The sequence below is a fragment of the Amblyomma americanum genome, chromosome 11, assembly GCF_052857255.1.
Source record: "Amblyomma americanum isolate KBUSLIRL-KWMA chromosome 11, ASM5285725v1, whole genome shotgun sequence".
NCBI lineage: Eukaryota > Metazoa > Arthropoda > Arachnida > Ixodida > Ixodidae > Amblyomma > Amblyomma americanum.
The window spans coordinates 55,313,759-55,332,651 of NC_135507.1; the positions used below are offsets into that span (position 1 = coordinate 55,313,759).

Here is an 18,893-nt window from a genome sequence, read left to right on the forward strand (position 1 = left end):
CGTGGACTCCCTGGCAGATCTGCAACACACTGTCGTGTTCCTTTCTTAAAGGCGAAGCTTAAGCGTCCTCCAATTTATGTGTGCCGCCTTGTTAAATTTGTTTGGCAAATGCTTTTATTTTCTATGCTACGTTAACTTTATTCGTCTACCTCGTTAAAACAGACGAGGTCGGTCCTCTGTCGCTGGCGTTCTTTCACTCGAAGACTGCTCTCCTGCCGAGTTACCCGCTACTCCGTTACGCGGTCACGTGGTCACCGACTGCATGCACCCCGAGCCTTGCTGTTCGAGCAGCTTGGTCGTCAGACGCTGCCACGCGCTTGAAACGCCTCTTGGACGCTGTACGTAGCTGGGAGCTGCGTGCAGCGCTCGTGGATCCCGGGCGTGTTTCATGTGAGGCGAAAAGGGGTATCTGTGCAGCAACGCCCTCGCGTACTTGAGCTATCCGTGCGCTGCTCAGAGCCACATCTCTTGGTGGAAATGAGTAGGAGCCGTTGAACTAGACACGTGTAACTGCGCCGTCCATCCCGTCGTAATTAATTAGCAAGAAGGATATCCGCCGAAACGATTAGCCTCGCAGTGCATTTCAGTGATTGCCTGGATGCCTATATGTTTTGGCTGGTGGAACAAAAATCTTTATTATAGAGCGAGGGCCGACTGTCAGACCATTGATGCGCAGCGTTCCAGTAGTACCAAGCTGTTGTGGACCTTAGTGTGTGAATTGGCAGTTGAGGTATGCTCGTTAGGGAAGGAATTAAATGCCGCAGCCAACGCCTTGGATGCGTTGTACCTCTACGCAAACTATCCTGAATGCAACGTGCAGGTAGTGCCTAAGCAATATTCTTTTCAAATAAGATCAGCTAAGGCGCACACGGAAAGCCATATTTCGGTCGGCCTTATAGCGAACCGGTTGGACGCCCACGTAGCGCTCTTGAGCCGTTAATGTCACCATTTGAAGCACGATGTCACGTGAGTAAGCTTCGTTGCTGTTGTCTCTCTGATGCTGGGCCCTGTCTCACTGCATCGAACGGAATATCATGCCTTTTGAGGTAAAATTGTTTTCGTTTGGTTTGATTTATGGGGTTTAATGTCCCAAAGCGACTCAGGCTATGAGGGGCGCCGTAGTGGAGGGCTCCGTAAATTTCGACCACTTGGTGTTCTTTAACGTATAATGACATCGCCCAGTAGATGGGCCTCTAGAATTTCGCCTGCATGAAAATTCGACCACCGCGGCCGGGATCGAACCCGCGTCATTAGCGTCATTAGCCGAGCGCCATAACCACAGTGCCACCGCGGAGGCTGAGGTGCAGATCGTGTTATCCCTTGAAGGTAAAAAAAACGGGTTCTGAACATCAGCGCTCGTGTACGGGTGCCATGCAGTTGCCTCCCCATATATGCTCTTTTTGTCCTGTGTGCATTTTGAAAGAGACGATCGTGTCTTTGTTCGTCGCCGCAGGGCTTCTGGTGCGCACCATTCCCGCTTTCGAGTCAACGAGGCGAGCACATAGACCTAAGCCGTCTCGCCCTTGACGGGTCTTGCCTTCAACACCTCCGCAACGAGTGGGCATCGCTGTAAATCAGCGGCTTGTTGTAGAGCCAGATGGACAAAAACAGCGGCGGTCAAGCACCTCCGCCCCTCGGTCGCGCTCGCGGCCGTTCGCGCGGCAGGGCACGGTCCGTGGTCGTATTGCCCGGAGCACAGGCGGCACCTACGGTGCCTCAATTTCCTGCTGCCATGGCGCCACCAGCGGCTTTGCCAAGGACGCCTGGTGTTTTGAGGCCTGCGACGGTGTCCTTGCCGGCGCCTTCGGTGGCGCCGTCGATGCCCGCCCTCGACAGCATGGAGGGCCTGTCGTTCTCCATCGACAGGGTGGCCATCGGACACGGGGCGCACCACCAGCAGATGGCGGCGAAGGCGCCTTCAGATGTGTTCCCGCATGTGAGTTATCTCTTGTTTACAGCGACAGCTGTTCAAGGGCCGTTGCCTATGTTGTAGGCCTTGGTGTATGGGGTTTAGCATCCCAAAGCGACTGAGGCTATGAGCGTAGTGAAGGGCTCCGGAAAGTTTGACCACCTCGGGTTCTTTAACATGCACTGGCATCGCAAAGTACACGGACCTCTAGAATTTCTCCTCCATGGAAATTCGACCACGGCGGACGTGACGGGATCCAACCCGCGTCTTTCGGGTCAGCAGCCGAACTCCATAACCACTGAGCCACCGCGGCGGCACCCCTGGGTTTTGGGTCGTAGTAGTAGTAATTCGCAACTGAAAGATGGCTGCCACGGAAACCGTCCGAAGAGTTACTACAGTAGGCAAGGGAGGGTGAACGCGGATTGTGCAAAGTATGGAGAGAGCGGAAGAACATGCAACCGGGGGCATTTCAATTCATAACATCATCTGTTAAAGGCCCGTTACCTGGGATTCGCGTCGTAGTGCTACACGAGAACTTAAGTGTTACTCTGTAACTATGCGCATATGCATGTTGCTTTCAAATTCATTAACTCTATATAATGAAATGAAAATAACCCCCCAGTTGGCCCTCAATATGGCATTTCACAGTGGTGACACAGAAGACAACTTGCCGACGTTCGCCCGTATACATTAAACGTCTTAGTGCAATAATCTAAAGACGAGAAGCTGCTTCAACTGGAAACGGGGCTTTTCTACGCTAAGATGGTGGCCGTACAGCGCAGGTGTCGCCTTTTCCGTCTGTTTTCGCGGGCAAAATGAAGAGACTTCGATACTGTTCATAGTATCACCTCCTTTCCTGCGGTCCAAGCATGGCCAGAAATCTACCTCACTGTCACCGTGTGTGGGGTACGGAAGGCTTCACTGAGGTCGCCGTATAGGCCCTCCGACATTGTGCGCTTCGAAGAGAAAGAGTAGCATATCCTTGTTGCCAGTGTATATTGTGTATACTGATACTGGGGTAATTGAGTGAAGGAGATGATGATGTGCCCAGCTGGGATAGTTTCCAGGGTGGAAGCATTGGGCTGGGTGGAACCGTATGGGGTGGAGGTGTATATGTGACACGAGAGCGTGTGGGACTGTACACATCGCGTACGTTGCAGTGCCCAGTCCGTGTGAATATGAGACCACCGCGTCATTGTATGCCACCATCTGGTTGCGGCACGGAGTTGTGTGATGTGTCGCGCGTACGAGCCGCCTGTCTTCGTCTAGCCTTGATGTCATGCGATGGGGCAGGGTGAAAATACTAGGTTAGATGAGGCGTTGGTATTGGTAACGTCAAAGAGAGAGATCGAATGGGGAAAGGCTGAAATGACGAAGTAGCCAGGGGTCCCTTGGAAGGCGCCGGATAATCATGCAATCTGTCGGTTCCGGTGAACGCCAGGAAGGCAGGTAAGAGGTAGAAGAGACCGGTGTCATGTAGTCTGATGTTGACTGGGGAGATGGAGAGAAGCTTCGTGTAAATTGTTTAGGCAGAAGCGAGCCGTGTGAGTTGTTGCTTGGTAAGGAAGATTTAATTTTTTGATAGCTTAAAGATAGCTAAAGTCATAGTTATACATAAAGGAGGCCGGCGTGATTACATAAACAATTGCCGCCCTATCTCAATCTTGCCTGTGTCCTCAAAAAATATAGATCGTATCCTGAAAATGCGGGAGACGAGAGGATTTACGACTTTGAGAATGTTCGCGACCATTGATTTCAGGCTGGTTATGCTTTGCGTTATGCAGGAGATTTGTTGTTCGTATGATGCCAAACACTCCTTAAAGGCAGCTCATTGCTGTTCGAGACAAGTACTTGATGAAGGGTTGTTGGATGAAGTTTGCTTGGGTGGTACAAAGCCAGGGAGAAGTCCAGGATGGTCCTGCCTATGATGATACTTGGCTTAGCAGGTGTTGACTTGGGCAGCTCGCACTAGAACAAGGTGAGCTTTTCAATGAATGAATGTCGGATTGGATGGTGAGACCTCAGCTGCTGTACGCTTGCTCCGCGGCGCAGGTGTCCGGTGTGATCGGGAAGGGGGATGCGGTGAGGTAATGTGCACTGGAAATCGTTATAATCTGGCCCAAGTTGCCGTATGACTGAGGACTAAAGCTGCCGTATGAGGCAGGACGAGTGTCGGTGCCCCTTCCGATCTGGGTCCAGGTGCGGATGGGGCAGGCGATCACTTAAGGTGTGGTCCGACCGGAGTGCTATGGAGTGAGGTAGGTTGAGTTTTGTGGGTTTTCCGCGTCATTATGGGCGTCGGTTGCAAGGGTATGGACCAGCGTTCATCGAAGATGAATTCGGTGACCATAGACCGCCTGTATAATAACTCGGTCTCCGCTGACGGACAGAGCACCTTGTATTGAAAGGGGGTGGTCCCCTCCGATGTGTTAGCACCACGGTGTGCAGGATTGCGACTCTTCGTGAAAGTTGGGTGCAGAGGTTCAGCGTCGCCAGAAAGTGGTTCTGAGCTTTTTAATATGCGATGCCCGCACTGAAGGCACTTTTATTGTTTTAGAGCCTTAGTTTGATGTGCTTGGCAGCCATATTGCTTGGACCGATTTGCAGCAGTCAAAAAGAGCAGGAGTTTTTACACCAGCGCGTATCTGATGTAACGGTTGTACGGGTTGTTGCAGTATTCAAGATCACCTCGTTGATCACCTCAAGAGGAGTACTAGTTAAGGCGTAACCCTGCCTACGCTCATGAGTGCCGTGGACGGAAGTTGTGCACGGAAATTTTTAGTACGAACTGTCAATCACAAGTTGTGTGGTTAATAAATAAAAAGGCTAAGCAACAGTTCACAAGCAATTAACGTATATGCAATGATATAAAAGAAAACAAAAACGTTAAAATAAAAAAGAGAAATGAAACAAAAAAAAACAAATTACAAAAACGAAATAGTAAAAGTTAACAAAAGTGACGACGAATAATAAAAATACTGAAAAATAGAGGGAAAGCTGCTTTTTGAGGAAAGGAAATGACGAAGTAACTGTCTCACATATCTCGGCGCACACACGAACCGCGCTGTATGGGAAGTGATAAAGGGAGTGAAAGAAGAAGGGAAGTAAGAGGTGCCATGTGGAGATCTCCGGAATAATTTCTACGACCTCGGTATCTTTAACCTGCACCGACATTGCACAGCACAGAGGCACCTTTTGCGTTTCGCCTTCACCGAGACGCGACCGCCCACGACGGATCGAACCAGGGTACTCCTGCTCGATAATCGAGCGCCCTAACCGTTCAGCCACCGCGGCGGGTGAAAAATGGAGAGAAGAACAGAGGACATGGGTAGGGTTTCGTAATTGTGCTCTTAAGCAGACTTTGCGCATTCGTGTAAATTTAAGTATATCCTTATTGTGAGCGGCGGCTTTGTGTGCAAAGCTGTCTCCTTCCCTCTCTCTGTATGTCTGCTTGCATCAGTTCCAGTTCGCACCAGCCGTTACACCTGGAGACAGTGGCGACTGCGGCCGCCAAGAAACCCGGCGTCGCCGCGACGAGTTCGCCGTCGTCGAGACGCTACCTGCGCACATCGACAACAAGAGGGGCACTTCGGGCAGCCCCATCAAGGTTGTGGCCAACTACTTCCGGCTCCTTTCCATGCCCCAGTGCTGCATACACCAGTACCACGTAGAGTTCACGCCGACGGTGGAGTCTAGTCGCATGCGGCGCGCCCTGCTCGTGGACTACATGGACATGTTCGACAAGTGCCTCGTGTTCGATGGCATGTCTGACTTGAAGTCGCCCAAGCGGCTGAGCCAGGACATCACCGAGGTGTTCCCGCAGCGGCGCACCGACGGCATGATCATCTGCGTCCGCTTCAAGTGGGTCCACGAACTGGCCCCATTCAACCCGGAGCTGCTGCGCCTCTTCAACACGCAGATGCGCCGCAACCTGGAGCGCCTGGACTTTGTGCAGATCAACCGGTACTTCTTCGACAAGCGCGCCGTGGCGAGCATTCCGCAGCACGCACTCGAGCTGCGGCAGGGGCTCGTCACGGCCATTGGTCAGCACGATGCGGGTGACCTGTTGGTCACGGACACACTGCACAAGGTGCTGCGTCGCGACAGCGTCTTCTACCTCATGTCTCAGATCCAGCACGTTCCGAACTACAAGAACGAGTGCGTGAAACGGGTGGCCGGCTGCATTGCATGACGCCCTACAACAACAAGACCTACAGGGTGGACGACATTGACTGGGAAAAGAACCCAGCCTTCACTTTTGAAACCAAGGAGGGGTCCAAGACATACGCCGACTACTACCGGGTACGTGTTGCTACTAGAGGCATGTTATAGGTTCTGTGCAAAGTGGTCAATTATCTGGTGGCGTCGTCGCCATTACATCAGAAACTTCTTCCAATGCATTATGCCAGGAGGGTCCATTCCGAAGTGGTACCCGAATTTTTCTAAGTTTGTCTCTCCATCTGGCTCAGCCGCCTCTGCCTGAATCGCGTTTTCCGTCCTTTGATGTCGTCTTTTTGTGACAAACCAGTACCTATCTGGCATGCAGCTCATTCATTTTCCTCAAACAGTTATCCTTGTGCTGCAAAGCCCAGCGTGTTTGAGGGTTGGTGTGCTTAGCAGTATTGCTGCTGGTACGACTCATCCCGTCTGTCCTTGGGCGATGCCATGTGCAGGACCAGTACGAGAGGCGCATCCGCGACATGCGCCAGCCGCTGCTGGTGGTCCGTCCCAAGGAAAAGGACCTACGCGCCGGCCGCACGCAGAGCATCTACCTGGTGCCGGAGCTGTGTGTCCTGACGGGACTCACTGACGAGGTGGGCAATCGGTTTGAACGTAGTACTGTTTGACCTTTTCTACGGCGGCCGCTGTTTATAATGGGTATAACTCCTGTGTTCGCGACTTGGCCGGGGGTTTAAGGAGGAGGCGGGGAGGGATAAGGCCATTGATGCGCTGCTCGGCGAGCGTGGAAAAACAACTTGGAAATACAACGCAGAGTGGTGGGAGAGGATGAGGTACCGCGGCACGACGCATAGGGCTCTGCAGTGACGGCGCGGTGCGGTAAGGGGAAAGTGTGTAAAGTTGAACACCGTAACAGTTGCAGCTGTGTTCTCTTTTAATGTGCGGCAAACGGAAACGTTTGTCAATTTGTCATGTGGCAAACCTCATGGCCCTTCTAATCAGCTAGCCATAGTGCCAGGAACTCTAGTCCAACAATGCCTATACGGCTGTTCGACACCTATACGGCTGTTTGTCACTAGTTTTTTTCCTTGTCAGCGTCAGCCGTTAAAGCGGCAGCTGATATAGATGTAGTTTGGTCATAAAGCCCTGCATTCTACCGCGTGATCTACAACAGCGTCAGCCTTAGGAGCTTAATTTAATTCAATTCACATATTACCTGCTTGCTACAGTTGACAGGTTGCAGTGTGCAAATAGGGAAATCCAGCTTTCAGCATAAAGCGGAGAGGGGCTGGGCAAGTACTAGAGGGATGGTAGAGAAGGTGGGAGGTGATAGGTCGCTAGATAAGAATTCGCTTATTCTCATGACCACGGCTACAGTCGGATACACCTCAAGAACGAAGCGGCTTCTCCCCATCAAAGGACATCCTTCCAGCCAATGGCGTCGGCCGATTCTCATGACAATGGAGTGAGCGGCGCCTCAGTGCAGTGAGGAAGCTATCCCTTTTTCATCTGCGACTCCTTGCATTGTCACGCTAACAAGGTCGTGAGGACCACCGGCTGATGCCAGTGGTCGCAAGAGGACCTGTGACGGGGGAAAACCGCTTTTTTCTTGTCTTATATTTGACTATAGGTTATCGCTTATGATTGACAAAAGAGATTCCAGGGCCAAATGCAGAGCTAAACGAAAGGAATAACAGCTTTCGCCGATTAAGTGGTTAAGCTGGTCAGGGTAGCTCTGCTTAGTCAGCTTATATAGAATAAGTGCCACCTGTTGCTTACAGGATCAGAGGCAGGAGAGCGCTCGAGACAACGGGAGCATGGCTGTCGCAGTGCATTACCATCTGCCACTGCGTCATTCGTGACGTCGTCTATCGAATGCGCTGGTCTACTCTACTGAAGTACCAGTCGTCCTGTTTAGAGTAGAGCGCGTCTGCTGTGAATGCAATGCTACTCCACCCTCCGCGGTGGCCCTGTGGTAAGAGCGCTCGGCCACTGAGCCTTAAGACCTGGGCTCACGGCTGCGCGCTTCGATGGGGGCGGAACGCCGAAGGTGCCCAGGTACTGTGCGATGTGAGCGGCCGTTAAAGAAAACCAAGTGGTAGACAATAATGCGGAGTTTAAACTCCCTCAATTTACAATTGATATTTTACTTCGTGGCGTGGATACTTGAGGCTGTATTCCGAAGGTGTTCACGGAACGGGCAGGTTCACTTCGGTCCGCACTGGTTGGTTCCAGCCCGAAACGCGGGCGTGACGACTGCGTGGCGACACCTGACATATTATTTCATGTTACGTCATATTACTATGGTATTGAACTTAGTACTGCATCAATAATAGGGTCATTGCACCAAGGACGGAACACACGGACGCCGTTAGAAGACCAGGCGATGTAAATTACTTCGCGCCCTCTATAACGGCCTCCCTCATGGCTTTTGTTGCTGTGGGACGTTAAACCCCAAGTACCGTACTGTACCGTTTTAGTTCGAAAACACTATTATGCATGGGTTATCCTGAAGCAAGGTTTTGCGCTGTTTGTGGCTTTGTGCCATCACTGTCGACGGTGCCGCCATCGTTTACAATCCTAGCGCCACCACTTGGCCAAAACTCTCACCCATAACGCGTCGCCTGCGCGCTTCGCCATCCCCGCTCAAAGTGCGCTACAGCCGTCAGTGTCGGAATCACGTGAGCAACAGCTCATGCCGTGCCGAGTATTTTCATGCGGTTGCATTTCAATAGCTAGGGTTTATGCAGTTCTGCTTCCCCACATTTAAACAATTTAGGTGAAAATTCTCTATCATTTTTTTTCGCGCATGACCACATAAATTCGTTATTCTATTATATGCCTGGAGGCTATACTTGCGCAGCTTCCAGGGCGTTTCAGTCGGCTCTAAATTTCCCCACTAGACGCCGGCTGATTTCACCGCTAGGCCTCGGCCGTTTTGGTTGAACAGGCGAAGCTCATCTTAAGTTTTTCAATATGGCGTTTCGACAGTGACAGAGGCAACAGTGTCGCTATCGGACAACGCTATAGTGACGCCTCAAATGGACTGTCTTTCTCTATGCATGCAAAAGGCGACAGTTTCTAGAGTACCTTTCCGGTGTAAACTTTTACGAGTACTTCGCAGGCGTTATCTTCGGCGGTGGTAAGCATTCCGAGCTTCGCTCCCTTTCCTCCCACCCCGCGGGCGAAGGAGAGGTGTTTTGTTAGGTCACATAAGTGATCGCTCTCCGAGCGTGTCAGCAGCTTCAAGCGTGCTACGCTGTATCCGCATCAACGTATTATCCGTGAAGCTTGCTTCGTTACGATGCGCGGCGTACTCTTGGGTGTGCTACGAGATATCCATTCCACCTTTTACGCGATTAGTACGCGTTAACCGAAACGTTCGCGATAAGCCACTACGCCGTGAGCGGGCATCAGGATATGAGGCTGAATGGAAGCGGAGGCGCGGCATTTCGTGCTGCAACTTCCTAAGCGCACGTTTTGCTCATGCGAGTACGCCTTGAACTGGCTTGACGAGGTTTTACTGCCTTACAAAACTGGTACCGCAAAATGCATAGGACTTAGTATGTACTAAAATCCTGAATTTAAAATTGAAAGCTTGGAAAGCAAAAATGGGGTTTGTGCTTCTTCTTCATAAGATTTGTGTTCGAATTGCTTTGAATGCGCTACAAACTTCTTTGGAGCAACGGGCTTGGGGACGGGAAGGCGTCAGCATCTTTTACCGTTCCTTGTAGAACCATAAAGCGTGCACAGTTTAAGCCATGCCTACATGAATGTATGCAGTTTGTGAGAACTTGAAGTTTACGGACCCCGCGCTGTGTCGTGGTCGCTAAGGGCACATGTGCTCGTACAAAGTCTAGTTTGCGCCATTTTTAAAAGTGGTTTAGCATATAATGGGTATACGGGCCTTCTGGGACCCGACCGAAAATCTTTGGCGGTCTCTGAACCATTGAAGCTACCCAAATAGGTGTCGCTGTCCGCCACCGCGGTGGCTGAGTGGTTATGGTTCTCGCCTGCTGACCCGAAAGACACGGGCTCGATCCCTGCCGGAGCGGTCGCATTTCGATGGAGGCGAATTTATGGAGGCTCCCGTACCGTGCATTGACAGTGCACGTTAAGGAACTCCAGGATGTTGAAATTATCCGAAGACCCTCCACTACGGCTTCCGTCATAGCCTGAGTTGCTTTGGGGCGGCCATAGACCGCAAACCACAGTTGCTGTCTAACGGGCCCTTAATTGCCTCGCAGATGCGCGCCAACGTGTCCGTGATGCGGGACCTGGCTCAGCACACCCGCGTGGAGCCTTCCAAACGGGTGCGGAACCTGCTTGAGTTCATGGACCGCATCAACAACAACGACGCTATCCGCAACGATATGGACAGCTGGGGGATCCGGTTCGACGACTCGCTCGTCAGAATCGACGCCCGCGTGCTGCCGCCCGAGAAGCTGATGCAGAGCAGCAACGCGTACCGTTACAGCGCGGCCACGGCCGACTTCTCGCGCGAGACGCGCGACCGGCCGCTGCACGTGGCCGTCGCCGTCGAGTCCTGGATCGTCCTCTGCCACCGTCGCGAGGAGGCCAACGTGACGGAGTTCGTGCGCACCCTGATGTCCGTGTGCCCGCCCATGGGCGTCAAGATCAGCCAACCACGCCTGGTGCTGCTGGACGACGACCGGCCCAGCGGCTTCGTGGAAGCCCTGCGCCAGCTAGCCAGAGCGGGCAATATTCAGCTGGCTTTGATCGTGCTTCCCAACAACCGGAAGGACCGCTACGACCTGATCAAGAAGGAGGCCTGCGTCGACCTCGGCCTCCACACGCAGGTCGGCCGAGGCTATTGTTCTTTGTCGCCCGAAGCGGGTAGCGAGATCCAGTCAAAACTCTGGAATTACTTTTCGACACTTCTCCGGAGTCTGTTTTTCGGTGCTGTAAGATGACCATTGTACAGGGGGCCTGCGGCTTCAACAAGCTGTCCTCATTACAGCTTTTTCTGCAGACCTCTGGCTTCCTTTAAATTATATTTGATGCCAACAAGATTTATTATTATCATTATTATAGAGCGCCGAGTCCAGCTTCCTTGAAACGCAATTGTAATCAGTTGGAATGAGAGTTCGCTTCGCCCTTTTTGTGCAAAATAGGGAATGTGTGGTGCGCGTTGATGTGGTCTGCTTTTCAAGACTCAAATAATTTATAGTCACCTCATTTGAGTTCTTCGGTTGGTTTCATTTGTATAAATGGAGGCTCCTGTTAGTCATAACTGGCGGGAACGCTGTGCGTAAAGAGAATAATCACTTCATTTGACGTGGTGAGCACCGAGCAATTCTCTGGCTAGGAGCGACACTGTCTAGTTGGTCGTGCTGTAATCTATATTACTGTCAAGATTAGCTGTTGCCTCTTTTCGCTGCGCTGTAAACAGTTACGCCAAGTGCGATGCGCGGGCTGTCTGGGTGTGAACGTTGGTCGACGTGTATGTAAGTGTCAACGTAGCAAGGAGCTGTGGGTTCAGATGAGGCAAGTAGACTGGGACAGATGGGGCAAGTAGACTGAAGAAAGCAAAGCCATGGCTAATGCAGTACAGTGCATAATGGTGCCGATGGCGCTTATTGTTTTCGCTGCACTTTCCAGGTGATCCTCGCGCGCACCATCGGCAACCGCAAGAACATCCGCTCGGTGGCCACCAAGGTGGCGGTGCAGCTGAACTGCAAGCTGGGCGGCGAGGCCTGGTGCCTGGAGATCCCTCTGGTCAGCACCATGGTGATCGGCTACGACACCTACCGCGACTCGAGCTCACCCCATCGCTCGGCGGGCGCCTTCGTGACCAGCATAAACAAGAGCCTGACGCGGTGGTACTCGCGCGTCTCCTTCCACGACACCCACGAGGGGCTGGGCCACTCGCTTGCCTCGCTGCTGCGTGACGCGCTGCGCAAGTACTCGCAGTGCAATGACGGCGCTTCACCCGACCGCATCATCTTCTTCCGCGTCGGGGTGTCCGACGGACAGATCCCCCAGGTGAGCATTTCTGGTGGTACTCTGTTTACCTGCAGTTTTAACGCGACAGCGTCAGAGGCATTGTTACCCAGAACACCAGGCATTGGCCTTGTGAGCGAAAACATTCTCCGCCAACGCTGCCCCAGTGTACGACTTCATGGATTTAGCTACGGGAGCTTCGTATTTGCATCGGTGTGCTGATCTTCAAACATGAAGAAGAATAAATACGAATGTTCGCGTATGTTTTCTTTCGGAAACTTCCCTTCTAAGACACAAGCAGCGCCGTCTACCTCATGGATTTTGCACTACTATTGCAATTTACAGCCAGCTTTGCTATATCCGGTATATTTCCTTGATAAATCAGATAACGAATCTTTTAAACGTGTGCAGCACAACCGGACGAATCGTTTGACACCCAGCGGAATGCCCTCCGACAGGCTGTTAGGCCCCAATGGCCGCCTGAACATCCTCGTAATTTACGGTTTGGGGCGGGGAGATCATCGGTGCGAATCTGGCACATAATTTGGGCTTCATCTCAATTAGCAGTTTGGTCCTTCGGAGCATGTCGGGTCATTTGGCACCACTTTGAACATTCTGCTACTTGCTGGTGGCCCCTAGAATTTATGCAAATGGTGCCGCTATACTAGCACATATATAACGAGTCGAAAATATAGGTGTCTATTCAGGCGCTACGCAACTACTTTTGCTGTAATGTAGCGAGGTCACCTGGCAACTTTTGTGGTCAGTTTGATTTCATTGCATACGGACGCGTCCTTGACAAACGTAAGTAAATTCACGAGCATGACTTTGGCAGGTGGCGCCCACAGAGCAACACAGGAGGCAGGTGGGCCATCTAGGTCACTTGGCCTTGCGGCGTCGTCGCAACCTGCCTACCGGATAGGGAGCAAGCTACTCACCATCCCAGATGGCAATTAATCATTGGTCGCTCAAAAAGAGAAACCTGGGGCGCACAAGGGCGCAGGCACGTTTCTCATTGGTTAACCGCTGAACCACTACGCCAGGAGGGGTATGAGGTGTCCCACGGTTCTATGAATGTAGAAAATGACCTTCTGCATATATAGGAATAAACCTTTTTTTGCTGTCGCCTCATATCGTTAAGGCGGAGCTTAAATGTTCTCTTCAGTATTTGTACTCTGGCCATTGAACTGTATTGTTATTTCTTGGCTTCGCGAATGTTGATTCTTTCTAGTTTTTGCCCATCCTTCCTGGACCACTCGAGCTCTGCAGTATTATGTAAATAAAATCAAATAATGTAGGTGCATTTGGAGTGTAATGCAGGTTCGTAGTGCAGGTATTTTGCGCTGTAACTGTAGTAGTGGCGAACATCCAAAATTTCCGGAGCCCTTCAGTACGGCGTGCCTCATAGCCTAAGTCGCTTTGTGCCGTTAAACCCATGTAATCCGTAAACCATAAACATCCAAATACAAGCGAATCAGGTTTACAGGTAAGCTGCTTAGCTAAATTGTTTTCGCTTGCTACATAACTATTGTGGTTATTCCGATAGTCTTAATGAGAGATACGTAGCTGGCCGATGCTAATGCCATCTCCTAAAAAAAATCCAAGAGTTTCTGTCGACTTTCAGTAGAAATGCATCGAGAATCTATTACTGTCTGCAGAAGTTCTCTGCAGGGGATGTCAGTTATTAAGTTTCCATCATTTACTGGTCGAGAAGCACACCCACATTCTCCTTGCGGCTTCTAGAAAATCGAATTTCGAAGACGTGATTATGGCTTGATATATGGCACCGTATGGCTTCGAAAACTGCATGGCTTGGATAGTGCAGGCGTCGCATCATCTTATCTCTCCCGCCTGGACCGGCCTTTGAAGGTCGCAGAAGGAATGTGTCTAACCATCTTTCTAGATAATAACATGATTGACCTGTTTTGTGGCGTTCGTCACAACTGGTAATAAATACATGAGCTCGAGGATTCATTGCATCTCGGCAAGCACTTTACGGGTGCTAAAACGTCCCGGCGAGACAGACTTTGTCATTTTGGCCCTGTCAAACTGCAAGTTATTGATAAACGTTTTTGCTATAGCGTGTTTCGTAGCAGGGAAGAAAAAACATTTTAGAGCGATCAGATGGACTGATGCAGAAGAAATATGACAGCATTCTTCTTTGCCTCACCAGTCTATTTCATTTTTCATTTTATTCTAATTATATTTCTATTCCAGTTCTGAGTCCATTGTCTCCCACTACCCAGTCTACTCCAGTTGTTTTCTATGCAAAATCTGAGATTGCGGCGAGTCCTCTTACCACTACCGGCGCAATGCGGGAGTGGTTATGCGATATCAGGCCTTTACAAAATGGTCCATAGATAGCCTATAAACTTGTTATAGTCTCTATTGCCTTCATATAGATATTTCTTTTTGTCTGTTCATAGTATATAATCTGTCTGAAGACAAAAGTCATCAAAAAGTGTATGGCCATAGAATTATAGAATGTGTATAGACTGCCCATAGGATTAGTATTGCCTACAGACTTTTCTCTAGCATTTGTCCATTAACAGTCTATAGACATTATAGACAAAAGTCTGAGGAGAGTCTATAGCATTTGTTCATAAACAGTCTATAGACATTATAGACAGAAGTAAATGGTCAGTCTATTGACTGTGTAAAGAAATTTTGGTAAGGGATAGCTCTGCATTGGAAGGTGGCCGTTTCAAACGCAGCCTTTGAGAACCATGTTGTTCTTCCTGAGCTGTGCGAGAAGGAATGGATCCAGGAAGCTTCAATTTCGCACACATCGTTCTTTGGGAGGCTATATATTCTGAGCGGGGGTCTGCTCCTCATCCTCATCCATCGACCCACGTCTTGCGCCTCTCCCCTGCAGGAGGACAGTTGACAGGTGGAGGGTGGAGAGAGGGAAGTCCCTTTAAGGTGGATGCTTCACGTAGACACTGCTGGCAAGTTTTTCGCCTTCATGGTTCATTTAATGCTACCACATTAAAAGAAATTGGAGAGGACACTTAAGCTTCGCATTAATGGTATCACGCGATAGCGGAGTGTGTTAGGCTTTCCATTCTCAGCACTTTGACACCTTTGAACGCATTTTTCTTTTTTTTTCAGTTGTTTCAGTTAAATAATTGATCAGTCACACACCCTAAATTGTATTAATTAGCATCGTCAAGCATTGGCTTATAATTCTGAGAATGTTGACATATTTGAACACCACTTCTTACATTTTATTCTTTTCTTTAATGTACCAGTTCTTCAATTAAACTCAGTTATTTCATGAACTCCTCATCGCCTATCCCACACCAGTTAATCGTCGATCACTAGAACCTCAAATCGGCATGATAGGATTTTTTACGCAGCACCGATTATAAAACGCCGGGTAGAATTCCTACCGCGAGCTAGGCTCGATCTTAGTACGTTTATGCTGCGCGAAACATTGTGCGGAAAACGCTTGGCATGGTAAGATTTGTTTTTCGCAGCCCCAATTATTTAGGGGCCGAATACGACGGCGGCTTTTCGACCGAACGAGATGTATACTCAATCCCCTAAAAACGTTTGGCACTGACCGTAACAAAGCTGCATGAGAGCTGCGAGATATGGTGCAGTAAAGGGCCCGGAGATAATTTAGACCACCGGTGGCTAATTAATATTTACAAGCTATTCTTTAACTTGCATTTACATTTCAGACTACGCGGGTATTTTCACATTTCGTGTCCACTGGAGATGATGCGGCCTCTGTGTTGGAAGAGTGATCAAGCAGGAAAGTGCTGTAGTGGACCACGCTTAACTTATTGCCGATGCGTTGCAGTGATTACAGAAAGCTTTTATTCCACAGTAAACTTAGATTTTTTTCAAGAACGGTAACTTTTTGTAGCAAGGCAGGCTGAATTTCGGACTAATAGAGTAGGTGTAGGAATCAAGACGTTGGGCTCTGAGCATATGCCATGTACGTGCGCAATGATTTGATTCCCGGGATTTCCGAGTAGCATGAGAAAAGTTGCAGATATTGGAAACTTTGCAGATGGCATCTGCGTGGGCGGCCAATTTTCCATGAGGATGTCATCATGGCTAGAAAGTATGTGACAGGCATCCACGTCTTGCTCGGGACCAGGCTCGCGGCAATACAGTGCGGTAATCGAAAGTTTTAGCATAATGTTTTTGTTGGTTTCCACATGAGATGACGGAGGCTGTCTGATGTGAAACATGTAAATTGGATGTTGGAAGCCCGAGCAAGTGGCGATAAGCAGATTAGACTTACGCGCGGGATTCCACCACGTTTCTTAAATCTACACATACATGGCTGCCACTGGGGCTTGGGTGAAAGCTCCTGGTGAAGCTCCTGGTTACTATATGCTGCTACCTGGAGCCCTGGGTAGCGCATGCGCAGTAGGCTCTGGCTCGGTTTTTTTTCATTAAAGGGTAAGAATTGCATGGCATTTTTCACGGCTTCGTGTCATTACGATCTTGTCATCGTGACAACGTTCAGCATCAAAAAATCTCGCAGAGGAAATAATGAGGTGCATGTGGGCTAATTTATTAGAGCCAAAAATGTCCCGAAAGTGGTCGCGGCCGGGGCAAAAGTGGCGCGAAATTCGAAAACACAGCAAGTGGACGGAGCTAATGCGTGCCGCCAAATCTGAAAAAACCGGAAGTGAAGACGGAGCGAAGCATGGCGCCAGATTTGGAAACGAAGCGTGGAACCAAGTTAATAAAATCAAAATGTGCAATGATAGAATCTAATTTAGGCAAAGAGTGGGAAAGAGGGGCGATGAGGCGTCAATGCTTATGAATTCCTCCAATGCGGGTGCTGCAGTGATCTCATAATCTTGTTTACCTGTTATAAATTGGTCTCAAAATTCTCCGTTTTCAGTTCTGCACTTTTAACCTTATTCCACCTATCTGGTTTTGAGCCACCAATCGTTCAGTCACTTTCTCGCAACTTGCAATGTCCTCTGCTGTCAGCAGAAATGCACTGGCAGGTGGTGCTGGTGGCGGCAGCGGGCGCGAATGAAGCGTGTCTCGGGTGTGCGCGGCGCAGGTGAAGGAGTGGGAGATCAATCAGATCGTGGCCTCGCTGCAAGCGCTCTTCCCGGGCGTGCAGCACAAGCTGGCTTTCGTGGTGGTGACGAAGCACATCTCCACGCGTTTCTTTCGCCGGGCCGTGAGCACGTGATGACCAACCCGCTGCCGGGCACCATGGTCGACAGCGAGGTGACGCACCCCGAGCGGTACGACTTCTTCCTGGTTTCGCAGAGCGTGCGCCAGGGCACCGTGGCCCCGACCCTCTACAATGTCATCTATGACACGACGGGCCTCAAGCCGGACCACATGCAGCGCCTGGCCTACAAGCTGACCCACCTGTATTTCAACTGGCCGGGCACCATCCGCGTGCCGGCCCCGTGCCAGTACGCCCACAAGCTGGCCTTCCTCGCCGGCCAATCGATGCACGCGGAGCACAACCCGCGCCTGTCCTCTACCCTGTATTACCTCTAAACTGCTGGCGTTCGGTGTTTGCCGACGTTCGCTGCTGTGAGGAAGGTGGGAAGGGAGGTTTGCGCCCTCTGCTTTCTTCTGCACTCCTGCGCACAGCATCTAAGGAGTACGGAAAGGGGCTAAGCAGGTGTGTGTGATGACCACCGCATGTCGCCATTGCTGTTCATGAACCAAGCGCCGGCAGAAGCAGGGAGGGCCTTTGTGCCTTTGTGCCTTTGTCCTTTAGTGCCTTTGTCCCGCCTCTGTTGCACTGTTCACCCACCATGAATTTTTGCCTGTAAATGCTGTCAGTTGCTTTACTTTCAAAAGTTCTTGAAGCAACTTTTTGTTTGTTGTGTGGTCATTCTGTATTGGTTTGCTTTGAATTTGTATTGAAAGTTTTTGTGTGTAAATGTTGTCAGTTGGTTGGTTTGCTTCCAAAAGTTGTGCAAGGAGCTTTTTTGTTTTTGTGTTGTCTTGACAAGTTGGTTTGCTTTGATTTTGTACTGAAACTTTTTGTACGTGAATGTTGTTCTATGGTCTGCTTTTAAAAGTTGTTGAAGCAATCTTTTTGGTTCTGTTGTGTTTACATGATGGTTTGCTTTAAATTTGTATTGAAACTTATAGTATGTAAATGTTGTCACAAAAACTTCAATGAAACTGATTTGGTCGGGGAAATTGTGCCGTTACCATTTGGTAAAAAAGCCCCCTGAATCCTGCGAGGTTCCTTCATGAGAAGTTGATGACCAACCCCATTCCTCTGCTTGCTGCTTTGCTTGGTCTCATAGTTGAAGGGACCATTTGGAACACTCATGCGCTCAAGAGGGGTTAACTTCTTGTGTGAGGGTAAACAGGCAGAGGGCAGGGGAAGCTAGGTCTTCAAAACGGAAGAATGGTGCTACACCAAGCAGTGTAAGGATCTGAAATTGAAGTTTTTTCCATGTAGCATCTGGGCATGGAATTATTATCCGGCATAGACTTATGTTGTCTTTAGATATTTTGATTTGAATTGCGACTGCAAACACTTTATGAAAAACAGTAGTACTGGTCTGGCTAGGATAGTCGCGTAATTTCTGTATAGTATGCTCAGGAAAGCCCCCCGAGTGCTTCCAGGTTTCTACATGTGGAATGTTATGACATTTCCCCGATCTTTTACCTTAACATCATAGTTTACGATATGGGTTTCAACGCTCATGCCTGAAAAGGGCTAAGTATGTCAGTAGGAGCAGGCAGATGGCAATGGAAGCTCTACTATGTAGCATAGGGATCTTTAAATTCTTGGCTTAGGGGCCTTTTCTGAGCATGAATTATCGGAATTAGAAACTAAGCAACCAACTTGAGTCGCACGCATTTTATGCGAACTAAAATT

The 18,893-nt window shown here is 49.8% G+C and overlaps 1 pseudogene across 1 annotated transcript; it reads left to right on the forward strand.

The window, feature by feature from the left end:
* The first annotated feature begins 1,732 nt into the window (after window positions 1-1,732).
* LOC144109636 (piwi-like protein 1) lies at window positions 1,733-18,328 on the forward strand (annotated as a pseudogene). Its single transcript, XR_013309622.1, has 6 exons — window positions 1,733-1,936; window positions 5,370-6,211; window positions 6,583-6,723; window positions 10,336-10,908; window positions 11,711-12,094; window positions 17,091-18,328. The product of XR_013309622.1 is annotated as a piwi-like protein 1 (transcript).
* The last annotated feature ends 565 nt before the right edge of the window (window positions 18,329-18,893 follow it).